This window comes from Phocoena sinus, chromosome 3 (assembly GCF_008692025.1).
Source record: "Phocoena sinus isolate mPhoSin1 chromosome 3, mPhoSin1.pri, whole genome shotgun sequence".
Classification (NCBI taxonomy): domain Eukaryota; kingdom Metazoa; phylum Chordata; class Mammalia; order Artiodactyla; family Phocoenidae; genus Phocoena; species Phocoena sinus.
Genome location: NC_045765.1, coordinates 122,385,590 through 122,411,190, shown reverse-complemented (window position 1 = coordinate 122,411,190; position 25,601 = coordinate 122,385,590). Strand labels below are relative to the sequence as shown.

General features: G+C 37.5%; 1 protein-coding gene and 1 pseudogene across 2 annotated transcripts in view; one reads left to right on the top strand and one right to left on the bottom strand.

The window, feature by feature from the left end:
• Positions 1–25,601, top strand: part of RNF180 (ring finger protein 180) — a 306,785-nt gene that overhangs the window by 158,945 nt on the left and 122,239 nt on the right. The gene's annotated exons all lie outside the window — the stretch shown is intronic.
• Positions 12,918–13,262, bottom strand: LOC116752306 (annotated as a pseudogene).

The window sequence follows — 25,601 nt, the reverse complement described above, 5'->3', positions numbered from 1 at the left end:
GGCTGTTAGTGTATATGAATGCAAGAGATTTCTGTGCATTAATTTTGTATAATGCTACTTCACCAAATTCATTGAGTAGCTCTAGGAGTTTTTTGGTAGCATCTTTAGGATCCTCTATGTATAATATCATGTCATCTGCAAACAGTGACAGTTTTATTTCTTATCTGATTTGTTTTCCTTTTATTTCTTTTTCTTCTCTGATTGCCATGGCTAAAATTTCCAAAACTATGTTGAATAATAGTGGTGAGATTGGGCAACCTTTTCTTTCTCCTCATCTTAGTGGAAATGGTTTCAGTTTTTCACCATTGAGAGTGATGTTGACTGTGGGTTTCTCATATATGGCCTTTATTATGTTGAGGTAGTTTCCCTCGATGCCCACTTTCTGGAGAGTTCTTATCATAAATGGGTGTTAAGTTTTGTTGGAAGCTTTTTCTGCATCTATTGAGATTATCATATGGTTTTTATCCTTCAATTCGTTAATATGGTGTATCACATTGATTGATTTGCATATACTGAAGAATCTTTGCATTCCTGGATAAACCCCACTTGATCATGGTGTATAATCCTTCTAATGTTCTGTTGGATTGTGTTTGCTAGTATTTTGTTCAGGATTTTTGCATCTATGTTCATCAGTGATATTGGCCTGTAGTTTTCTTTTTGTGTGACATCTTTGTCTGTTTTGGTATCAGGGTGATGGTGGCCTCATAGAATGAGTTTGGGAGTGTTCCTCCCTCTGCTGTATTTTGGAAGATTTTGAGAAGGATAAGTGCTAGCATTTCTCTAAATGTTTGATAGAATTCACCTGTGAAACTTTCTGGTCCTGGGCTTTTGTTTGTTGGAGGATTTTTATTCATGGTTTCAATTTTCAGTGCTTGTGATTGGTTTGTTCATATTTTCTATTTCTTCCTGGCTCAGTCTCTGGAGGCTGTACTTTTCTAAGAATTTATCCATTTCTTCCCAGTTGTCCATTTTATTGGCGTATGGTTACTTGTAGTAGTCTCTCATGTTCCTTTGTATTTCTCCAGTGTCAGTTGTTACTTCTCCCTTTTCACTTCTAATTCTGTTGATTTGAATATTCTCCCTTTTTTTCTTGATGAGTCTGGCTAATGGTTTATCAATTTCGTATATCTTCTCAAAGAACCAGCTTTTTGTTTTATTGATCTTTGCTATTATTTACTTTACCTCTTTTTCATTTATTTCTGATCTGATCTTTATGATTTCTTTTCTTCTGCTAACTTTAGGGTTGTTTTGTTCTTTTTCTAATCTCTTTAGGTGTAAGGTTAGGTTGTTTATTTGAGATTTTTCTTGTTTCTTGAGGTAGGATTGTATTGCTATAATCTTCCCTCTTAGAACTGTTTTGCTTTATGCCGTAGGTTTTGGGTCATCATGTTTCCATTGTCATTTATTTCCAGGTATTTTTTCATTTCCTTTTTGATTTCTACAGTGATCTCTTGGTTATTGCGTAGCATATTGTTTGGCATCCATGTGTTTTTATTTTTTACAGTTTTATTCCTGTAATTGTTATGTAGTCTCATAGCATTGTGGTTGGAAGATATCCTTGATATGATTTCAATTTTCTTAAATTTACCAATGGTTGATTTGTCACCCAAGATATGATCTCTCTTCGGGAAAGTTCCATGCGCACTTGAGAAGAAGGTGTATTCTGTTGTTTTTGGTTGGAGTGTCTGATAAATATCAACTAATTTTACCTGGTCTGTTGTGTCATTTATAGCTTGAGTTTATTTATTTTCATTTTGTATGATCTGTCCGTTGGTGAAAGTGGGGTGTTAAAGTCCCCTACTATGTTTGTGTTACTGTCGATTTCCCCTTTTATGGCTGTTAGCATTTGCCTTTTGTATTGAGTTGCTCCTATGTTGGGTGCATAAATATTTACAATTGTTATATCTTCTTCTTGGATTGATCCCTTGATCATTAGGTAGTGTCCTTCTTTGTCTCTTGTAGTAGTCTTTATTTTAAAGTCTATTTTGTCTGATATGAGAATTGCTACTCCAGCTTTCTTTTGATTTCCATTTGCATGGAATGTCTTTTTCCATCCTCTCACTTTCAGTCTGTGTGTGTCCCTAGGTCTGTAGTGTGTTTCTTGTAGACAGCATATAGACAGGTGTTGTTTTTGTATCCATTCAGCCAGTCTGTGTCTTTTGGTTAGAGCATTTAATCCATTTACATTTAAGGTAATTATCAATATGTATGTTCCTATTACCATTTTCTTAATTGTTTTGGTTTGTTTTTGTAGATTCTTTTCTTCTGTTGTGTTTCCCGCCTAGAGAAGTTCCTTTAGCAGCATGTGTTGTAAAGCTGGTTTGGTGGTGCTGAATACTCTTAGCTCTTGCTTGTCTGTAAAGGTTTTCATTTCTCTGTTGAATCTGAATGAGATCCTTGCTAGGTAGAGTAATCGTGGTTGTAGGTTTTTCTCTTTCATCACTGTAAATACATCCTGCCACTCCCTTCTGGATGGCAGAGTTTCTGCTGAAAGATCAGCTTTTAACCTTATGTAGATTCCTTTGTATGTTGTTTGTTGCTTTTTCCTTGCTGCTTTTAATATTTTTTCTTTGTGTTTAATTTTTGATAGTTTGATTAATTTGTGTCTTGGCATGTTTCTCATTGGATTTATTCTGTTTGGGACTCTCTGCACTTCCTGGACTTGATTGACTATATCTTTTCCCATTTTAGGGAAGTTTTCTGCTGTAATCTCAAATATTTTCTCAGAACCTTTCTTTTTCTCTTCTTCTTCTGGGACCCCTAAAATTTGAATGTTGGTGCATTTAATGTTTTCCCAGGTGTCTCTGAGACTGTCCTCAGTTCTTTTCATTCATTTTTCTTTATTCTGCTCTGCAGCAGTTATTTCCACTCTTCTGTCTTCCTGGTCACTTATCTGTTCTTTTGCCTCAGTTATTCTGCTAATGATTCCTTCTAGAGAATTTTTAATTTCATTTATTGTGTTGTTCATCATTGTTTGTTTGCTATTTAGTTCTTCTAGGTCCTTGTTAAACATTTCTTATATTTTCTCCATTCTATTTCCAAGATTTTGGATCATCTTTACTGTCATTACTCTGAATTCTGTTTTGGGTAAACTGCCTATTTCCTCTTCATTTATTTGGTCTGGTGGGTTTTTGCCTTGCTCCTTCATCTGCTGCATATTTCTCTGTCTTCTCATTTTGTTTAACTTACTATGTTTGGGGTCCTCTTTTCACTGGCTGCAGGTTCGTAGTTCCTGTTATTTTTGGTGTCTGCCCCCAGTGGGTGAGGTTGGTTCAGTGGCTTGTGTAGGCTTCCTGGTTGGGGCGATTGGTGCCTGTTTTCTGGTGGGTGGTGCTGGATATTCTCCTTCTGGTGGGCTGGGCCATGTCCGGTCGTGTGTTTTGGTGTGTCCGTGAACTTAGTATGACTTTAGGCAGCCTCTCTGCTAAGGGGTGGAGATGTGTTCCTGTCTTGCTAGTTGTTTGGCATGGAGCATCCAGCACTTGAGCTTGCTGGCCATTGGGTGGAGCTGGCTGTTAGTGTTGAGACAGAGATTTCTGGAAGACCTCTCGCCAATTGATATTACATGGAGCCGGGAGGTCTCTGGTGGTCCAGTGTCTTGGACTCGACTCTCCACCTTGGAGGCTCAAGCCTGACATCTGACTGGAGCACCAAGACCCTGCCAGCTGCATGGCTCTGAAGAAAAGGAAGAAATTTAAAAAACATGAGCAGATAGAACCCCAGAACAAATGGGAAAAGCAAAACTAAACAGACAAAGTCCCACAAAGAAACGTACACACACACACTCATAAAAAGAAAAACAAACAAACTAAAAAAAAAAGAACAGACAGAACTCTAGGACAAATGGTAAAGGCAGACCTTAACAGACAAAATCACACAAGATAAGTGATGAATATTTCAAGAAATTTAAAATTTTGAAGAAGAGAATAACAGTGTCAAATCTGCCAACAGATCAAATTAGATGAAAAGTAGAGACAGTTCTTTTGAGAAGTTTAGCTGTGATAGGAAGGAGAGAGAGGGAAGGTAGTAGTTGGATCAAATTGCAAGACTAAGAGAATTTGTTTTTTGTGTGTGTTTGGGTTTGTGTGTGTGTGTGTGTGTGTGTGTATGTGGTTCTTTTTATTTTTAATGTGAGAAGCCATTAGAGAAAGAGAAGTTGTAGATCCAGGAAGAATTTGAAAGGAATGGCAAATGGCAAAGTTTTTAGAATAGTCATATCAGAGAGCCAGTCAGTGACTTAATAAGTTAGCCAGGAAAAAAACACAGAATTGTTCCCACATATTTGACACAAGTTGTGGACTGCCAATCTAGAAGAGTATAATACAGTTTAATTATTAGAGAAATATGTAGTATATTATTTGAAAGAGATTTTTAGAGAAACCATGATTTTAGTGCTGAATTAGATGATTTTATAAAATTCCTTATAGCCTTACTCCATACTTGGAAGGATTCAATTCAAGGAATTTTCTTTTCTTTTGTCTCTTATATTTTTCTTCCAGGTTTATTGAGATATAATTGACATAGAGAACTGTATAAGTTTAAGGTATACAGCAAGATGATTTGACTCACATATGTCATGCAATGATTACCCCACTAGGTTTTGTGAACATTCATCATTTCATATAGATACAAAACTAAAGAAATAGAAAAAAAATACCTTTTCCTTGTGATAAGAACTCCTAGGATTTATTCTCTTAACAATTTTGATATATAACATATAACAGTATTAATTGTATTTATCATGTTGTATATTACATCTCTAGTATTTATTTATTTTATACCTGGAAGTTTGTACCTTTTTTTTTTTTGCGGTACCCGGGCCTCTCACTGTTGTGGCCTCCTGCTATTGTGGCCTCTCGCGTTGCGGAGCACAGGCTCCGGACACGCAGGCTCAGCGGCCATGGCCCACGGGCCCACGGGCCCACGGGCCCAGCCGCTCCGTGGCATGTGGGATCTTCCCAGACTGGGGCACAAACCTGTGTCCCCTGCATCGGCAGGTGGACTCTCAATCACTGCGCCACCAGGGAAGCCCCAGTTTGTACCTTTTGATTACCTTCATCCAATTACCCCTCCCCCAACTGCCTCTGGTAACCATAAATAATGATCTCTTTTTCTATGAGTTTGTTTGTTTTTAGAAAGAAGTTTCTATCTTGCCTCTCTAAAATAAGTTGAGAATCTTACAGAGTAATTGTTCTGTATTTACCTTTAGCAATTTTTCCAATCTGATAATTCTATCTTCTTTAACCTTACTTTTTTCATATTTACAGTCTCCATTTGGATTCTTATTCAAGTTCACTTTTTGTTTTTATTATATATATATGTATATTTTTAATTGAATTGTAGTTGACTTACAATATTATTTATGTACAATGTAGTGATTCAGTATTTTTATACATTATACACTATACAAAGTTATTACATTATTTTTATTATATCCTGTTCTTGTCTAATTAACTGTATTCTTCTTTAAAAATTTCTTTTTTTTAATTTCTTTTTAAAATTTATTTATTTAATTTATATTTATTTTCAGCTACATTGGGTCTTCATTGCTGCACATGAGCTTTATCTAGTTGCGGTGAGCAGGGGCTACTCTTCATTGAAGTGCACGTGCTTCTCATTGCAGTGGCTTCTCTTGTTGCAGAGCATGACCTCTAGGCGCACAGGCTTCAGTAGTTGTGGCAAACGGGCTCAGTAGTTTTGGCTCATGGGCTCTAGAGCACAGAGTCAGTAGCTGTGGTTCATGGGCTTAGTTGCTCCACAGCATGTGGGATCTTCCCGGACCAGGGATCAAACCTGTGTCCCCTGCACTGGCAAGCAGATTCTTAACCACTGCGCCACCAGGGAAGTCCCTAAAATTTCTTTTAACACAATTATTTTAAAGTTTCTTACATATTTCTCAGTTATATGTAGTTTTTTAAAAGTGAATTCTTCCCATTCATACATCTACTAATACTTTTTTATTGACAGGTTGTTTTCTGACATACTTTGTAACTTTTGACTGTGAGCTTATCTTCAGCGGGAGTTGTTTCTATGTAAATTTCAAGGACCCTGAGTTGTGGAAGAAACCCCTTGGAGCCAGTTTTGTGTTTGACTTTGCTGTGGCTTTCACTAGTACAGGACTTATTTTAATTTTATTTTCTCTATTTAGGGTTTCCAAGCTTCTTGGGAAGTGCTAATTTAGACATCACACCTACAAATAGTGCAGGTTTAGAGTGCTGGTATCCTTCTGCCAATTCTTTGCCTAGATTAGCTGGCTTCTGTACTATCTTCCTCAGACCAAACAGCCTTTTTAGCTCACTGCTATACATAGAGCTTAGAGCCTTGACTCCCAAGCTATATCTGCAACATATGTGTTAGGTTTTTGAACAGTTAATCTAACATTTTTATTTAATTAATACTGGAGGGAGACTTACTGCATTTGCCTTGTTCCCCATATTGACCAAAAATCTTTTTTGGTGATGTAAGAAACTTTTCCAGTTGTTTCTTAAAATATATTTTTGATGACTGATATGGAAGCTAGCACTAGCATATGTTAGAAGTCCAAAACTGTCAAATTTGGAATATGTATTTATGCAAATTTGGAGTCATATTCTGAAACTAGAAATACAGATTCTTATGACACAACAATGACATTTATAAAAACTTACATTTTTTAAGAATCAGGAATGAAGAGAATTCTGTAATATATATGTCTGTATATTTAAAGTAACTTCCATATGCTGTTTCTTAATCATGTGATTTTCTGATAACTTTAATATCTGAACTTTTTCTGTGACATAGCATGGACTTTGTGTCAGGTATGAGATAAATGCAATAGATAAGATTTAGAGAAAAGTAGATGTACTTCAAATGTATGTGAAGAAATTAAATGATACAAGGAAAAGGTAAGAAAGTGAATAATATGTTCTAGGAATGACTCATAATCCACAAACTCAGATATTCAGGGAATGTAGCTTTATTTTGTTTTGTTTTGTTTTGTTTTGTGGTACGTGGGCCTCTCACTGTTGTGGCCTCTCCCGTTGCGGAGCACAGGCTCCGGACGCGCAGGCTCAGCGGCCATGGCTCAAGGGCCCAGCCGCTCCACAGCATATGGGATCTTCCCAGACCGGGGCACGAACCCACGTCCCCTGCATCGGCAGGCAGACTCTCAACCACTGCGCCACCAGGGAAGCCCTGTAGCTTTATTTTTTATTAAAAGTTATTTGTACATATAAGTACACAGTGGTACTTGTTGAATAAATGAATGAATTTAAATTTCTATTTTGAGCCCCCTTTCTATTTGAGGCTAGAAACTAAATCTTAATCGGTCAAGCCTTTCTCCTCTTTTTACCTCTAGGTCTATGTTCTAAGTTTCTAGAACCTTCCAAGTGTCAGCATGTTGAAGGTGGGGTGGAATTTGGCCTTACTGATACCTACTGAGCTTATACTCAGAAAGACTGAGAAAGAAGGGTATTTATTTTCTTTCTTGTATTAACTAAAAGATCTTTACTGTCTACTTGGTGCCAGATAAATGCCATTCTATGCTGCTCCCATACCATGCTAAACATAAGAGACTTCTGAGACCTCGCTTCCTCCTTAGACTGTATTCTAGAGATTGGAAGTTACAGGTTTCCTGCTATCCAGACCCTAAACCTGATGGTATTTTCTGTCCTATCATCCTCCTTCCAGTTTTAAGCTAAGGTGAACATGTTGTAGAGTACCTTTTTGGAGATCCAATAGGCTCTTGCTTCAATCCCATAAAATATTTGAGTATAAAGGGATAGGAGGAATAGGAAAAAGGTCTTCTAAATCTATCGTTTATACTCAGAATCCTAGGCTTTTGAAACTCAAATACCAAATATTTAATAATTTAATTCCTTTTTTATCTACATACTGCTGTGTCATCCATTCTTTGAGGCAGTTGAACGTTACCTGTTTCTGCCTGAATGGAGAAGGGTTATGGATAACCAATATTTGGTTATCCAAATTTAATTAATACATAAAAGTTTTTCTGTGATAGAGAAACAAAAGAAAATTAAGGAGAATGGAATAAGGCAAGAAAAGAGCCCAAGAGGTTCAGTAAAGAAGAGAGAAGACTAATAAAAGACCACTTTGCTCTCTAAAGTAATGTGTGACATGCTGTGGCTTAGAAGTAACTGGATTTAGCGGATCTGGAACTGATTGACGGGTGTAAGGATTGTTGCTGGAGGCTTAAAAATGGCTTTTGATATAGAGCTGTGTTCTTTGTGTTATGGCCCAATGGGACTTCTCACCTGCCTGGAAGTCAGAAGCTAAGATCTTTGACTTCTTTTTAAAGTGTTCAAAAGATATAGGGGAATGCAAATCAAAATGAAATTGTGAATTCAGAGATTTTAAGATTTATAAGGAAAAAAATCAAAATTATTCGTTATGAAACCAGTGTGTCCTCCTCCATTCGAATGAGAATTAGCTTCTGCTGATTTTACTTTCAAAATGCCTTAAATTCTCAACACAACCACTCTGTTTCAGGACCTTGGTACCCCATGCCTTAATTATTGCCTCTTTGTGCCATTTAGCACTCACATTCTTGAAACTATCTCTTCTTCACATTTTTTTTTCCTTTTTAAAGAATTAGTTCAGAGGACTTAATTGCTTCATATGTTCACCGCAACATCCCTAGTGCCTTGTATATCCCTGCTATGGACTGAATTGTATCCCCCCAAAATTCATTCCTTGAAGCTCTAACCCCTTCTGTGACTGTATTTGAAGATAGGGTTTTTAAGAGGTAATTAAGGTTAAATGAAGTCATAAGGGTGGCATCCTAATCTGATAGGATTGGCTGCCTTATAAGAAAAGGAAGAGAGAGAGATCTCTTTCCACACCCGCAGAGGAAAGGCCATGTGAACACACAATGAGAAGATGGGTGTTTGCAAGTCAGGAAGAGGTTTTTCACCAGAACCCAACCATGCTAGCACCCTGATCTTGGATTCCCAGCCTCCAGAGCTGTGAGAAATAAATGACTATTGTTTAAGCTTCCCAGTCTATGGTATTTTGTTATCACAGCCCAAGCAGACTAAGAAAATCCCCAAGGCCTGAAATAATGCTTTGTTCACTCAATAAATATTTGTTGATTGTGGTGGAAATTAGCAATGCTATATTCCATTCAGGAGCATAATGAGACATCTCAGGCTGACATGCCTGTACTGTACTGTAGTAGGCTTTGCTGACCGTACAGTCTCTGTCACAACTACTTAGTTCTGTTATGGTGGCACAAAAATAGCCATACACAATACATAGACCAATGAGCATGGCTACGTTCCACTGAAATTTTAGTTACAAAAAAATACAGATAGCAGGTCTTATTTGTCTCGTAGGCTATACTTTGCCCATTCCTGACCAGTAGCAAATGACCCACCTTAGCTCTCAAGGAATATTTCCTACTCCTTATTGGAAAAGCTCTCATCCTGTCAGATTGACAGGTACCTCATCCACAAACTCCATGATTTCCCTAAATTGTCTCCTTGTCTTAAATTTCCTCTCCGCTTATCTCCCTGATTCCTATTTCTATTCTTCCCTCTAAGTTCTGGAATTAGGAAACATAAATAAAACATAATCCATGCCCACAAGGGTCTTAGAAATGTAATAAAGGGGGACATATGTAGATAGTCAATATAGGTATTATGGAAGGTATAAAAAGAGTAGAGTCATAAAGGAAGAGGTGGTATGTTTACAGAGGGTAGAGTAATAAAAGGACAATGATCAGGCCTCACAGAAGAAATGATAAGGTGCAAGATGGAACACTACAAGAAATGAGATAGGGGAAAGTGGGAGGAGGAGCAAGTCTACAGAGAGCAGGGAGGGGGCAGGCCAGCGGGGGGAAAAAGAAGAGAGAAAAAAATTGAAATATAAAAAGCAGATAGATCATCCTATTTATGTAAAATATGTGTGTATGTAGGTTAGAAAAAAGACTAAAAGATCAATATCTACTAACTTGGAGAGACATCCATGGTATGTTGAGAAAAGTGACAGCAGAGTATTTATGTGCACATGTGCTTTTATATTTTGCATGAGCCAAGAGAAAGTATGAAAGGATTCACCACTGTTGACAGGGATGGTTGCATCTGGAAGGTAGGAAGTGGACAGAGTGGAGATGGTTATTTTTCTTAAAAAGGACAGTTTTAAGAGAAGAAATTGGCCAACAGCATTAAATGCTACAGAATTGTCGAGTACAATGAGGACTAAAAATAGGCTTCTGGATTTGGCAATTGGGTCATAGATAGATGACTTTTGGCTAGAGCAGTTTTATTTTAAGTAGGTAGTGGGAAATAATAAGCAGAAATTATATTCTTTTCTTTCCAGGAACTTGCCTCTGAAGGGAATGAGAGAGGTGATTGTAGCTAGATGGAAACACAGCATCCAAGGAGAGGTTTTTCTGTTGTTTCTGATAGGAGAGATTTGTACATGTGTATCTTTAAGGAAGAACATATCAAGAGAGAGAAAAATCTTCATTTTGTTTTTGGGGTTTTGAGGGGATTTTTTAATTGATGTGTAATTTACATGTAACATTATACTAGTTTCCAGTGTATAACATAATGATTCTCTATTTATATGTGTTGTGAAATGATCACCACAAGTCTGGTTAACATCTGGTACCATACACAGTTTTAAAAAAGTTTTTTTTCTTATGATAAAGACTTTTAAGATCTAGTTTCTTAGCAACTTTCCAACATACAATACAGTATTATTAACTATAGTCATCATGCATTATATCCTCATGACTTAATTATTTTATAACTAGAAGTTTATATACCTTTTGACCTCCTTGACCCATTTCTCCCACCCACCCATCTCCCACCTCTGACAACTACCAATCTGTTCTTTGTATCTATGAGCTTGGTTTCTTGTTGTTTAAATTTCATATATAATTATTGTCTTTCTTTGTCTGACTTATTTCACGTAGCATAATGCTCTCAAGGTTCATTCATGTTGTCACAAAGGGCAAGATTTCATTCTTTTTTATGTCTGAATAATATTCCAGTATGTGTCTATATGTGTGTGTGTGTATGTGTGTATAAATACCACAATTTCTTTATCCATTCATCCATCATTGAACACTTAGGTTTTTTCCATACCTTGGCTGTTGAAAATAATGCTGCAATGAACATAGGGGTGCGCATATCTTTTTGAAATAGTGTTTTCGTTTTCTTCAGACAAATACCCAGAAGTGGACTCTCTGGGTCTTATTACAGTTCTATTTTTAATTTTTTTTAACAAGAACATAAAGCTTTTATTCTGAATTAGTAAAACAAATGAAAAAAAATTAAAACAAAACTTGTGAAAGGTTTTTAAATGATTTATTAATAATATAAACATACATATACTCAAGGCACTTTTAAAAACTTTTAAATTGTAATTTAACCAGAACCTTTGTTAATAACCACTATAAGCAACTAGGCCAACTCTAATGTTCTGGTAACCAACATATTGGGAATTAACAAATAATAAATCTGAAACTGAAGAAATCAAATACATGAAAAAATGACTATTTTAAAGTAAGAGTATAAGAATAGGAGTTACTAAGAAATTATCACCACTGAAGCTTTTCCTTGGAAATATCTTATTTTAAACTTACAGTGAAGACAAACAAGGGGCCAGAATATGTATAGCTACAAAACAAATGCAGTGATGAGTTACAGCAGAAAGAGGGAATGCATTTTGTAATCCACAGGATCAGATTTGCAGCTCTAAGCAATTACCAGTAAATATTTGAGTGTTTTTCCTATCCTATCAACTTTAAATTTAAACTGAGTTACAGCAGTTTCACTTGTATTAATAGTTGGCAAAAGCAAATTAGAAGAAACCTAAATTAGTCTTTTTTTAACTGGACAGGATTTACCTCATTCATTGGAACAAACCCACTTCCCATCCTTAGAGCCTAAAAAATGTGGATATTGGCCTATTTTAATACTTTTCTAGTTCAGACGGAAGTCATATTGTACACAGCCTTTGATTTTAGGAACCAGCACAAAGTAAAAGTCAACTACTCACTGGGATTTAACCCAGACACAAGCCATTCCAATCTTTCTGTTAATGCAGAATCCGTTCATAAATTGGCCAAATTGTAATTAACTTCTAAAAACTCCTTCGAAAATTATGAGTTTCAATTTTAAATGAAAGAACTTGAACAATTTTCAAAGAATCAAGTATAATTTATAAAAGATAGACCTTTACCAGTTCACATATGTTCCATCATATTTTGTATTGAACAATAGGCTGATTACTTCATTGTGGCATATACTTCAGAACCTAATTTTTCACACGGGCTCACTGACAATCCAACCACTTTAAGGAATTTATCAGTTAATCTACAGGCCATACATGTCTGGCAGGTATAGCCAGGTCACACAGCAAGTTTAAATATTCCAACCTCAATCACAAGAAACAATCAGAGGGGAAAATGACACATGATTGCAATATACTAAGGCAGCAGATAAGTCATTCTTCACCTAGGTCAGCAGCTTCCAATAAAATCGTGTGCACAAATTTAATGAATGAGTCTGCTCTAGTTTAACTATGAACATGCCCCTGCATTAGAAAGGGAGATAAGAATTGTGCTTGCAATTCTAGCTGATGAATTCATTAGATTTTTATAAGGCAAATAATGTAGAAAGTTAGAATAGAATTTCTAAAACCATTTATCCTGTGATGTTGTAAAATCAAAGTACTACTTTATTAAATGAGTTATTTTATACAATATGAACATCAATATAATTACAATTATAAAAAAAAAATTTATAACAAGGATGGACTGATTTTCAGATTTCCAAATCAGAGTCAACGGTACATTTGCACAGAATTGTCTTTGCATGAAGCCCAAAAGGGAACAGCATAAAAATGAGTGTTTCTGTAGCCCCTTTATTTTTGCTGATCAACAGTTTGTTAGAAAAGCAGCTGCAGGTTTGTTACCTAAGGTCTGAGACAGAAGAAGAGGCAAAGGTGTCACAACTTCCCCTGTAAACAATTTTATGCCTGAACATCAGCTAATTCTGGAGGAAGTGGAGTCTTAGGATGCTTGCTCTCAAAGTGCTGCTTGAAGGTCTTAGGGTCTGGCATTTGTGTCTTACAGACAGTGCAGATACATATTAAGGCAGCTTTGGCAGCAGGCTTTTGGTCATGTCCTTGTTTCTTCTTTTGTCCAGCTTTTTGGCATTTTTCTGCTGAGACTGAATCTTCTGCTGTCCACGAGCCATATCTGGGCCGGGACAGTCTTGCATCAGAGAAACCGCGCAGCGCAAGAGGGCCAGGGGAGGTGGCAGGAGGGAGAGTTATTTTTAATTTTTTGAGGAACCTCCATACTGTTTTCCATAATTACTGCACCAATTTATATTCCCCCCAACAGTGCACAGGGTTCCCTTTAATCCATATCCTCACTAACACTTGTTATTTGTTGTCTTTTGGATAATAGCCATTCTGACAGGTATGAGGTGATATCTCATTGTGGTTTTGATTTGCATTTCCCTGATCATTAATGATGTTGAGCATCTTTTCATGTACTTGTTGTTCATCTGCATGTCTTCTTTGGAAAAATATCTATTCAGATCCTCTGTCCATTTCTTAATTGGATTGTTTGGGGTTTTTTGCTATTGGGTTTTGTGAATTCTTTATATATTTTGGATATAATCCCCTTATCAGATGTATGATTTGCAAATATTGTCTACCATTCAGTGGGTTGCCTTTTCATTTTGTTGATGATTTTCCTTGCAGTGCAGAAGATTTTTAGTTTGATGTATTAATTTTGTTTTTTATTTTTAAATTTAAAGGAGTGCTAATACATAGGAAAAAACACTAGGAAGAGAAACATATATAATCTTAGTGATTTTTTTTTTTTTTTTTTTTGCGGTACACAGGCCTCTCACTGATGTGACCTCTCCCGTTGCGGAGCACAGGCTCTGGACACGCAGGCTCAGCGGCCATGGCTCACGGGCCCAACCGCTCCACGGCATGTGGGATCCTCCCAGACTGTGCCACCAGGGAAGCCCCTTAGTGATTATTTTTGAGAAACCAATTTGACCATCAATTTAATCAATGAAGACTTTGTGGAGAGGTGGGAGGATTTTCAAATGAAAGACATATATCTGATTTGAAATTAGATACCAATTTTAGAAATATTAAAATGTTGAGAAAAACCAAATCACAATCAAAGACATATGTAGTCAGACTTTTGCTCTGCAATCCTACTTGATGTAAACATAGGTAATATAGATCATTGCTTGTCCCAGCTTTGCCCAGCTCAGCCTCACATTGCATCTGAACCAATCCTTCCTAAGCTTGTTACCTTATGAGGTACCAGAGGATGGGTCAAAACCTGTCTTGCTACCAAGTATAGCCTGTGCCTTCTGTTGAGCTGGCCACCTTTAGACTTCCTGATTTCCACTACTGTTTCAGCTTGGACTGGAGCTCTGATTTACATAATTCATGCCTTAGTAACTTTATAGCCATCTTTTGTCTCTTTCCTCTGGGTGTCAGACCCTTTCACCTTTCCCGTACCATGTCTAGAGGCTTACATCAAACACAGAATTCCAGGGCTTCCCTGGTGGCATAGTGGTTAAGATCTGCCTGCCAATGCAGGGGTCATGGGTTCAAGCCCTGGTCTGGGAAGATCTCACATGCTGTGGAGCAACTAAGCCTGTATGCCACAACTACTGAGCCCTGTGCTCTAGAGCCCACGAGCCACAACTACTGAGCCTTCGTGCCACAACTGCTGAAGCCCATGCGTGTAGAGCCTGCACTCCACAACAAGAGAAGCCACTGCAATGAGAAGCCCATGCACTGCAACGAAAAGTAGTGCCAGCTTGCCGCAGCTACAGAAAGCCCGCGCACAGCAATGAAGACCCAATGCAGCCAAAGATAAACAAATAAAATTTTAAAAAAACAAAAATCACAGAATTCCTGAAATGTCATAACTTTCATTACTGCCATGGAAGCTTTGCTACCCTGTTTTTCATACCTTGCCCTTTGAATATTGATGCTAGCACAGATTAAAGGCATTATTACCCTGGGTGCTGTGATTTGGATCACTAGCCACCCTCCTTTGGGGATGTTCTACAATTGAAATCCTGTCCCACTTGCATCTCCAGCTGAGTAAAGGATTATACCCCACCTCACAGCCAGCCCCCAGGAAACAAAATAAAATTTAAGCATTGTTTTTATGAATAATATCCACGATATTTGTTTCAAACATTTAAAATGGTACAGAGGCTCTGACTTCGGAGGTCAGACCCCAGGGAGAGGACTGAGGTTGGCTACGTGAACACAGCTTGAAAGGGGCTACTGCACCACAGCTAGCTGGGAGGGAGTCCGAGAAAAAGTCGACCTGCCTAAGAGGCAAGGGACCATTGTTGCAGGGTGCGTGAGGAGAGGGGATTCAGAGCACCACCTAAACGAGTTCCAGAGACAGACGCGAGCTGCGGCTGTTAGCATGGACACCAGAGACAGGCATGAAACGCTAAGTCTACTGCTGCTGCAGCCACAAAGAAGCCTGTGTGCAAGTACAGGTCCCTATCCATACCCCCGCTCCTGGGAGCTAGTGCAGCCCACCACTCCCAGGGTCCTGTGATCCAGGGACAACTTCCCGGGAAGAACACACGGTGCACCTAAGGCTGTTGCAATGACACACCTGCCTCTGCCACTGCAGGCTCTCCCCGCATTCCATACCCCTCCATCACCCCAGCCTCACTGAGCCAGAGCCCCCAAATCAGCTGCTCCTTTAACCCCATACCTCTGGTAACCTACACACAGAGGTGGGGCCAAATCCAGAGCAGAACCAACCCCAGGAGCTGTGTGAACAAAGAAGAGAAAAGGAAATCTCTCCCAGCAGCCTCAGGAGCAGCGGATTTAATCTCCATAATCAATTTGATGTACACTGCATCTGCGGAATACCTGAATAGACAATGAATCATCCGAAAATAGGGGTAGTGGACCTTGGGAGCAATGATATATATATTGTTTTCCTTTTTCTCTTTTTCTGAGTGTGTATGTGTATGAGTCTTTGTGTGATTTTGTCTGTATAGCTTTGCTTTTAGCATTTGTCCTAGAGTTCTGTCTCTCCAATTTTTTGTTGTTTACTTTTGTTTTTAGTATAGTTTTTAGTGCTTGTTATCATTGCTGGATTTGTTTTTTGGTTTGGTTGCTACTTTTTTTTAATTTACATTTTAGGTTTTTTATTTTTAATAATTTTTATTTTAATAACTTTTATTTTATTGCTGTCTTTCTTTTTTTCTCCCTTTTCTTCTGATCCCTGTGGCTGGAAGGGTCTTGGTGCTCTGGCCAGGTGTTAGGCCTGTGCCTCTGAGGTGGGAGAGCCGAGTTCAGGACATTGGCCCACCAGAGACTTGCCAGCTCCATGTAATAGCAAACATCAAAAGCTCTCCCAGAGATCTCCATCTCAACACTAAAACCAAGCTCCACTCAACAACCAGCAAGCTACAGTGCTGGACACTCTATTCCAAACAACTAGCAAGACAGGAACACAACCCCACCCATTAGCAGAGAGGCTGCCTAAAATCATAATAAGGTCACAGACACCCCAAAACGCACCACTGGATGCAGTCCTACCCAACAGAAAGACAAGCTCCCGCCTCATCCACGAGAACACAGGCACTAGTCCCCTCCACCAGGAAGCCTACACAACCCACTAAATGAACCTTAGCCACTGGGGGCAGACACCAAAAACAACGGGAAATATGAACCTGCAGCCTGTGAAAAGGAGACTCCAAACACAGTAAGTTAAGCAAAATGAGAAGACAGAGAAACACAGCAGATGAAGGAGCAAGGTAGAAACCCACCAGACCAAACAAATGAAGAGGAAATAGGCAGTCTACCTGAAAAAGAATTCAGAATAATGATAGTAAAGATGGTCCAAAATCTTGGAAATAGAACGGAGAAAACACAAGAAACGTTTAACAAGGACGTAGAAGAACTAAAGTGCAAACAAACAATGTTGAGCAACACATTAAATGAAATAGAAAACTCTGTAGAAGGAATCAACAGCAGAATAACTGAGGCAGAAGAACGGATAAGTGACCTGGAAGATAAAATAGTGGAAATAACTACTACAGAGCAGAATAAAGAAAAAAGAATGAAAAGAATTAAGGTCAGGGGCTTCCCTGGTGGCACAGTCCTTGAGAGTCTGCCTGCCGATGCAGGGGACACGAGTTTGTGCTCTGGTCCGGGAAGATTCCACATGCCGCGGAGCGGCTGGGCCCATGAGCCATGGCCACTGAGCCTGCGCATCCGGAGCCTGTGCTCCACAATGGAAGAGGCCACAATAGTGAGAGGCCCGCGTACCACAAAAAAAGAAAAAAGAATTAAGGACGGTCTCAGAGACCTCTGGGACAACATTGAGCGCACCAACATTCGAATTACAGGGGTCCCAGAAGAAGAAGAGAAAAAGAAAGGGACTGAGAAAATATTTGAAGATATTAAAGTTGAAAACTTCCCTAATATGGTAAAGGAAATAGTTAATCAAGTCCAGAAAACGCAGAGAGTCCCATGCAGGATAAGTCCAAGGAAAAACATGCCTAGACACATATTAATCAAACTATCAAAAATTAAATACAAAGAAAAACTATTAAAAACAGCAAGGGAAAAACAACAAATAACATACAAGGGAATCCCCATAAGGTTAACAGCTGATCTTTCAAAAGAAACTGCAAGCCAGAAGGGAGTAGCAGGACATATTGAAAGTGATGAAAGTGAAAAACCTACACCAAGATTACTGTACCCAGCAAGGATCTCATTCAGATTCGATGGAGAAATTAAAACCTTTACAGAGAAGCAAAAGCTAAGACAGTTCAGCACTACCAAATGAGCTTTACAGCAAATGCTAAAGGAAATTCTCTAGGCAGGAAACACAAGAGAAGGAAAAGATCTACAATAAGAAACCCAAAACAGGTAACAAAATGGTAATAGGAACATACATATCGATAATTACCTTAAATGTAAATGGAATAAACGCTGCAACCAAAAGACATAGACTGGCTGAATGGAGACAAAAACAAGACCCATACATATGCTGTCTACAATAGACCCACTTCAGACATAGGGACAAATACAGACTGAAAGTGAGGGGATGGAAAAAGATATTCCATGCAAAAGGAAATCAAAAGAAAGCTGGACTGGCAATTCTCATATCAGAAAAAAATAGACTTTAACACAAAGGCTATTACAAGAAACAAAGAAGGACACTACCTAATGATCAAGGGATCAGTCCAAGAAGAAGATATAACAATTGTAAATATTTATGCACCCAACATAGGAGCACCTCAATACATAAGGCAAATGCTAACAGCCATAAAAGGGGAAATCGATACTAACACAATCATAGTAGGGGATTTAAACACCCCACTTCCACCAATAGACACATCATCCAAAATGAAAATAAATAAACACAAGCTTTAAATGATACATTAAACAAGATGGACTTAATTTATATTTACAGGACATTCCATCCAAAAACAACAGAATACACTTTCTTCTTAAGTGCTCATGGAACATTCTCCAGTATAGATCATATCCTGGGTCACAAATCAAGCCTTGATGAATTTAGGAAAATTGAAATGGTATCAAGTATCTTTTTGGACCACAACACTATGAGACTAGACATCAATTATAGGTAAAAAATCTGTAAAACATACAAACACATGGAGACTAAACAGTACACTACTTAATAACAAAGAGATCACTGAAGAAATCAAAGAGGAAATTGAAAACTACCTAGAAACAAAGGACAGTGAAAACATGACAACCCAAAACCTATGCGATGGAGCAAAAGCAGTACTAAGAGGGAAATTTATAGCAATACAATCCTACCTCAAGAAACAAGTAACATCTCAAATAAAAAACCTAACATTACACCTAAAGCAGTTAGAGAAATAAGAAGAAAAAACCCGAAAGTGAGCAGGAGGAAATAAATCATAAAGATCAGATCAGAAATAAATGAAAAATAAATGAAGGAAACAATAGCAAAGATCAATAAAACTAAAAGCTGTTTCTTTGGGAAGATAAAATTGAAAACCATTTAGCAACAGCAATCAGAGAAGAAAAAGAAATAAAAGGAATCCAAATTGGAAAAGAAGAAGTAAAGCTGTCACTGTTTGCAGATCACATGATACTATACATAGAGAATCCTAAAGATGCTACCAGAAAACTACCAGAGCTAATCAATGAATTTGGTAAAGTAGCAGGATACAAAATTAATGCACAGAAATCTCTGGCATTCCTATATACTAATCATGAAAAATCTGAAAGTGAAATTACAAAAACACTCCCATTTACCATTGCAACAAAAGGAATAAAATATCTAGGAATAAACCTACCTAAGTAGACAAAAAACCTGTATGCAGAAAGTTATAAAACACTGATGAAAGAAATTAAAGATGATACAAATAGATGGAGAGGTATATACCATGTTCTTGGATTGGAAGAATCAACATTGTGAAAATGACTCTACTACCCAAAGCAATCTACAGATTCAATGCAATCCCTATCAAACTACCACTGGCATTTTTCACAGAACTACGACAAAAAATTTCACAATTTGTATGGAAACACAAAAGACCCCGAATAGCCAAGGCAATCTTGAGAAAGAAAAACGGAGCTGGAGGAATCAGGCTCCCTGACCTCAGACTATACTACAAAGCTACAGTAATCAAGACAGTATGGTACCTGCACAAAAACAGAAATATAGACCAACGGAACAGGATAAAAAGCCCAGAGATAAACCCATGCACACATGGTCACCTTATCTTTGATAAAGGAGGCAAGAATATACAGTGGAGAAAAGACAGCCTCTTCAATAAGTGGTGCTGGGAAAACTGGACAGGTACATGTAAAAGTATGAAATTAGAACACTCCCTAACACCATACACAAAAATAAACTCAAAATGGATTAATGACCTAAACGTAAGGCCAGACACTATCAAACTCTTAGAGGAAAACATAGGCAGAACACTCTATGACATAAATCACAGCAAGATCTTTTTTGACCCACCTCCTAGAGAAATAGAAATAAAAACAAAAATAAACAAATAGGACCTAATGAAACTTAAAACCTTTTGCACAACAAAGGAAACCATAAACAAGACCAAAAGACAACACTCAGAATGGGAGAAAATATTTGCCAATGAAGCAACTGACAAAGGAATAATCTCCAAAATTTAAAAGCAGCTCATGCATCTCAGTATCAAAAAAAAACAAACACCCTAACCCAAAAATGGGCAGAAGACCTAAATAGACATTTCTCCAAAGAAGATATACAGATTGCCAACAAACACATGAAAGAATGCTCAACATCATTAATAATTAGAGAAATGCAAATCAAAACTACAATGAGATATCATCTCACACCGGTCAGAATGGCCATCATCAAAAAATCTGAAAACAATAAATGCTGGAGAGGGTGTGGAGAAAAGGGAACCCTCTTGCACTGTTGGTGGGAATGTAAATTGATACAGCCACTATGGAGAACAGTACGGAGGTTCCTTAAAAAACTAGAAACAGAACTACCATATGACCCAGCAATCCCACTACTGGGCATATACCCTGAGAAAACCATAATTCAAAAAGAGTCATGTACCAAAATGTTCATTGCAGCTCTGTTTACAATAGCCAGGACATGGAAGCAACCCAAATGTCCATCAGCAGATGAATGGATAAGGAAGATGTGGCACGTATATACAATGGAATATTACTCAGCCATAAAAAGAAATGAAATTGAGTTATTTGTAGTGAGGTGGATGGACCTGGAGTCTGTCATACAGACTGAAGTAACTCAGAAAGAGAAGAACAAATACCTTATGCTAACACATATATATGGAACCTAAGGATAAAAAAAAAAGGTCATGAAGAGCCTAGGGGCAAGACAGGAATAAAGACACAGACCTACTACAGAGTGGACTTGAGGATATGGGGAGGCGGAAGGGTAAGCTGTGACAAAGTGAGTGAGTGGCATGGACATATATACACTACCAAACGTAAAATAGATAGTGGGAAGCAGCCGCATAGCACAGGGAGCTCAGCTCCGTGCTTTGTGACCACCTAGCGGGGTGGGATAGGGAGGGTGGGAGGGAGGGAGATGCAAGAGGGAAGAGATATGGGAACATATGTATATGTATAACTGATTCACTTTGTTATAAAGCGGAAACCATTCTAAAGCAATTATACTGCAATGAAGTTATTTAAAAGAAAAAAAAACCTCTCCAGAAAGTGGGCATAGAGGGAACATACCTCAATATAATAAAAACTGTATATGATTAATTTATATTTTTTATTGCTGAGTAGTATTCCATTATATGAATGTACTAAAGTATGTTTATTTGTGCCTCCAGAAATCCTCTAAGCCTCACTTGTCTGGGCCTTTGGTCCCTTGTTCTGGCCTAGCTACCACCTCAGAGAACAATTTAGCTGGGCTCTGCCCAGCAACGCCTCTAGCAGGCAGATTAATAGGAATTGCCTTTTAGGGCTTGTTTATTACCACTGAAGCATGAGATGCAGTGAGATCCACCTGGTTCTAGTGTGTGTGTAACCTGGATGTGAGGAGGTGTTAATGCTCCCTAGGGCAAATGTTGAACCAATAGGAGGTGGGCACCAGCAGATAAATTCTTCTCTCTTTTTCCCCCAACAGGCTACATGCATGTGGGCTGTAATAGTTCATAGACCCTTTCTGAAGACTGTACTTGATACCAATTAAATTTCTACTCATAAATTCATCTCCTTATGTTTGCTCTTCCTTTTTCCCTCTTTTTTTTTTTTCACACCTCTGCACTCCCTAATAAAATAGTGTCATATAAACTTTTGCCTCAGGATCTGCATCCTGGAGAACTCCAGCTAATGCATCCAAATGTAGACATTTAGGTTATTTTTAGTCATCTTTCTTGTGTTCACTTTTAGTGTTTCTCTAGGGTCCTACCAGTATGACAAGTATGTTTTTCTCCTTTACCAGTCTTAACATTCTCCAAGTTTACTCATATTTACTGAGCATCTTCTATATGCCAAGCATTCTCCTTAGTAATAAGAATATAATGGTTAAACATAATATTCATGATTCCTACCTGATGGGAAGAAGTTTATATAGAAATGGTATGAGAGCTCTTGATTAGCCATTTCTACTAACTCTATTACCACACTTCCTTTGCTTTATTCTGCCAATAGCAGAAATACAAGTATTTTCAGAAACATGAATATTGGTGTATTTGTAAAATTCTTAGATTCAAAACCCTTTTTTCCTAATGTGGCCACAAGAAATATCAGACTACCGTGACGGGGACTTGAAAATGGACAGTAAACATCTTATAGGGAAGATCTGGAGAGCACTTAGTTTCACACAAAGTACAGTTTCTCAAGTAGGGCTACTGACATATCAGGATTGGCCTCCTGATACTCATCCCATATCATTTCCCCCACTGTTTTGTTCCTTAATTTTAAAAATAGACAATGGGTAGTGGAAAAAAGGTTTATAGGTCAAAATATGGTATCATTGAGTATGGCTGTCATGGATATATTCTTAAAGATGTTTAATTTAATGTTAGTAGCTTTAGGTAGTTGAGTGTTACAAATTTCATTAACTTAAGGCTAAAATTCTATCCAGGTGGTAAAAGAGAAGTTTTCAATCCAGGCAGTGGTCACGTTTTTTAAGGTGTCTGTGAATCCCCTGATACTTACGTGAAATAACATATATAGAAAGTATGTCAATTTTTCTGGGGGGGAGAGCCATAGCTTTCATAAGAATCTCAGAAGGACCCGGGGGGTGAAAAAAACAAGGGAGAACATTAAAAATCAATGAATTAAACATGCTGCTGCATGTGTAATATCAATGTTGCAATGTTTTTGCAATCAGTGCTCTCCTGTCCCAGGCTTGTGGAGAAATATATAATTAGAGATGCTGCCACCCTCCTCCCAAGATCTATACTATCTGCTTGCCCACAGGAGGTAGCATCTTCTGTACTTCTCTTGAAATGGAGGTTTGACTACGTATGGGAAAGCTCTTTCTACAATTTGTGGAATTCTCACATACCACCTGTTTGGTTTTTCAGTAGGAAAAGGGTGACTTTTCTAACTATATCTTGTAAATTTATACAAAGATATCCTATCTTTATACATGATGGCAAAATGTAGCCATATGTTATGAAGATAATAATACGTATATAAAAGATATACATTAGAAGTACATTTCAGTCAATAACAACTTTATTGAAGTAATAGTTCAAGAAATAGAGATAATAGTTTGAAACAATTAAAAATAAAATGATAAATTTAAATAATTGCATTTATTACTCTCATCAGATGGTTCAGGCACATATATGTTATTCTTTTAATATTTTCTACACTGGTTGAGATGACTTAGGTTCTTTTTTAAATTTGAACTTTATTTTATTTATTTTTTATACAGCAGGTTCTTATTAGTTATCTATTTTATACATATTAGTGTATACATGTCAATTACAATCTCCCAATTCATCACACCACCACCCCCAGTCCCCGAACGTTCCCCTCTTGGTGTCCATACGTTTGTTCTTTACGTCTGTGTCTCTATTTCTCCCTTGCAAACCAGTTCATCTTTACCATTTATCTAGATTCCACATATATACATTAATATAAAATATTCGTTTTTCTCTTTCTGACTTACTTCACTCTGTATAACAGTCTCTAGATGCATCCAGGTCTCTACAAATGACCCAATTTTGTCCCTTTTTATGGCTGAGTAATATTCTATTGTATGTATGTATGACATCTTCTTTATCTGTTCGTCTGTCAATGGGCATTTAGGTTGCTTCCATGACCTGGCTATTGTACATAGTGCTGCAATGAACATTGGGGTGCATGTGTCTTTTTGAATTATGGTTTTCTCTGGGTATATGCCCAGTAGTGGGATTGCTGGGTCAAATGGTAATTCTATTTATAGTTTTTTAAGGAACCTCCATACTGTTCTCCACAGTGGCTGGATCAATTTACATTCCTACCAACAGTGCAAGAGGATACCTTTTTCTCTCTACCCTCTCCAACATCCGTTGTTTGTAGATTTTCTGATGATGCCTATTCTAACTGGTATGAGGTGATACCTCATTGTAGTTTTGATTTACATTTCTCTAATAATTAGTGATGTTGAACAGCTTTTAATGTGCCTCTTGGCCATGTATGTCTTCTTGAAGAAATGTCTAATTAGGTCTTCTCCCCACTTTTGTATTGGGTTCTTTGTTTTTTTAATATTGAGCTGCATGAGCTGTTTATATATTTTGAATATTAATCCTTTGTCCATTGGTTCGTTTGCACAATATTTTCTCCCATTCTGAGGGTAGTCTTTTCGTCTTGTTTAAAGTTTCCTTTGCTGTCCAAAAGCTTTTAAGTTTCACTAGGTCCCATTTGTTTATTTTGGGTTTTATTTCCATTACTCTAGGAGGTGGGTCAAAAAATATCTTACTGTGATTTATGTCATAGAGTGTTCTGCCTGTGTTTTCCTCTAAGAGTTTTAGAGTGTCTGGCCTTACATTTAGTTATTTAATCCATTTTGAGTTTATTTTTGTGTAATACCTTAGGGAGTGTTCTAATTTCATACTTTTATATGCAGCTGCCCAGTTTTCCCAGCACCACTTATTGAAGAGGCTGTCTTTTCTCCACTGTATATTCTTGCCTCCTTTATCAAGGATAAGGTGACCATATGTGTGTGGGTTTATCTCTGGGCTTTCTATCCTGTTCCATTGATCTATATTTCTGTTTATGTGCCAGTACTATACTGTCTTGATTACTGTAGCTTTGTAGTATAGTCTGAAGTCAGAGAGTTAGATTCCTCCAGCTCCGTTTTTCTTTCTCAAGATTGCTTTGGCTATTCGGGGTCTTTTGTGTTTCCATACAAATTCTGAAATTTTTTGTTCTTGTTCTGTGAAAAATGCCAGTGATAGTTTGATAGGGATTGCATTGAATCTGTAGATTGCTTTGGGTAGTATAATCATTTTCACAATATTGATTCTTCCAATCCAAGAACATGGTATATCTCTCCATCTATTTGTATCATCTTTAATTTCTTTCATCAGTGTCTTATAACTTTTTGCATACAGGTTTTTTGTCTACTTAGGTAGGTTTATTCCTAGATATTTTATTCTTTTTGTTGCAATGGTAAATGGGAGTGTTTTCGTAATTTCACTTTCAGATTTTTCATCATTAGTGTATAGTGTATAGGAATGCAAGAGATTTCTGCTACTTCGCCAAATTCATCGATTAGCTCTGGTAGTTTTCTGGTAGCATCTTTAGGATTCTCTATATATAGTATCATGTCATCTGCAAAGAGTGACATCTTTCCTTCTTCTTTTCCATTTGGATTCCTTTTATTTCTTTTTCTTCTCTGACAGCTGTGGCTAAAACTTCCAAAACTATGTTCACTAATATTGGTGAGAGTGGACAACCTTGTCTTGTTCCTGATCTTAGTGGAAATGGTTTCAGTTTTTCACCATTGAGGATGATGTTGGCTGTGGGTTTGTCATATATGGCCTTTATTATGTTGAGGAAAGTTCTCTCTATGCCCTACTTTCTGGAGAGTTTATTTCATAAATGGATGTTGAATTCTGTCAAAAGCTTTCTCTGCATCAGTTGAG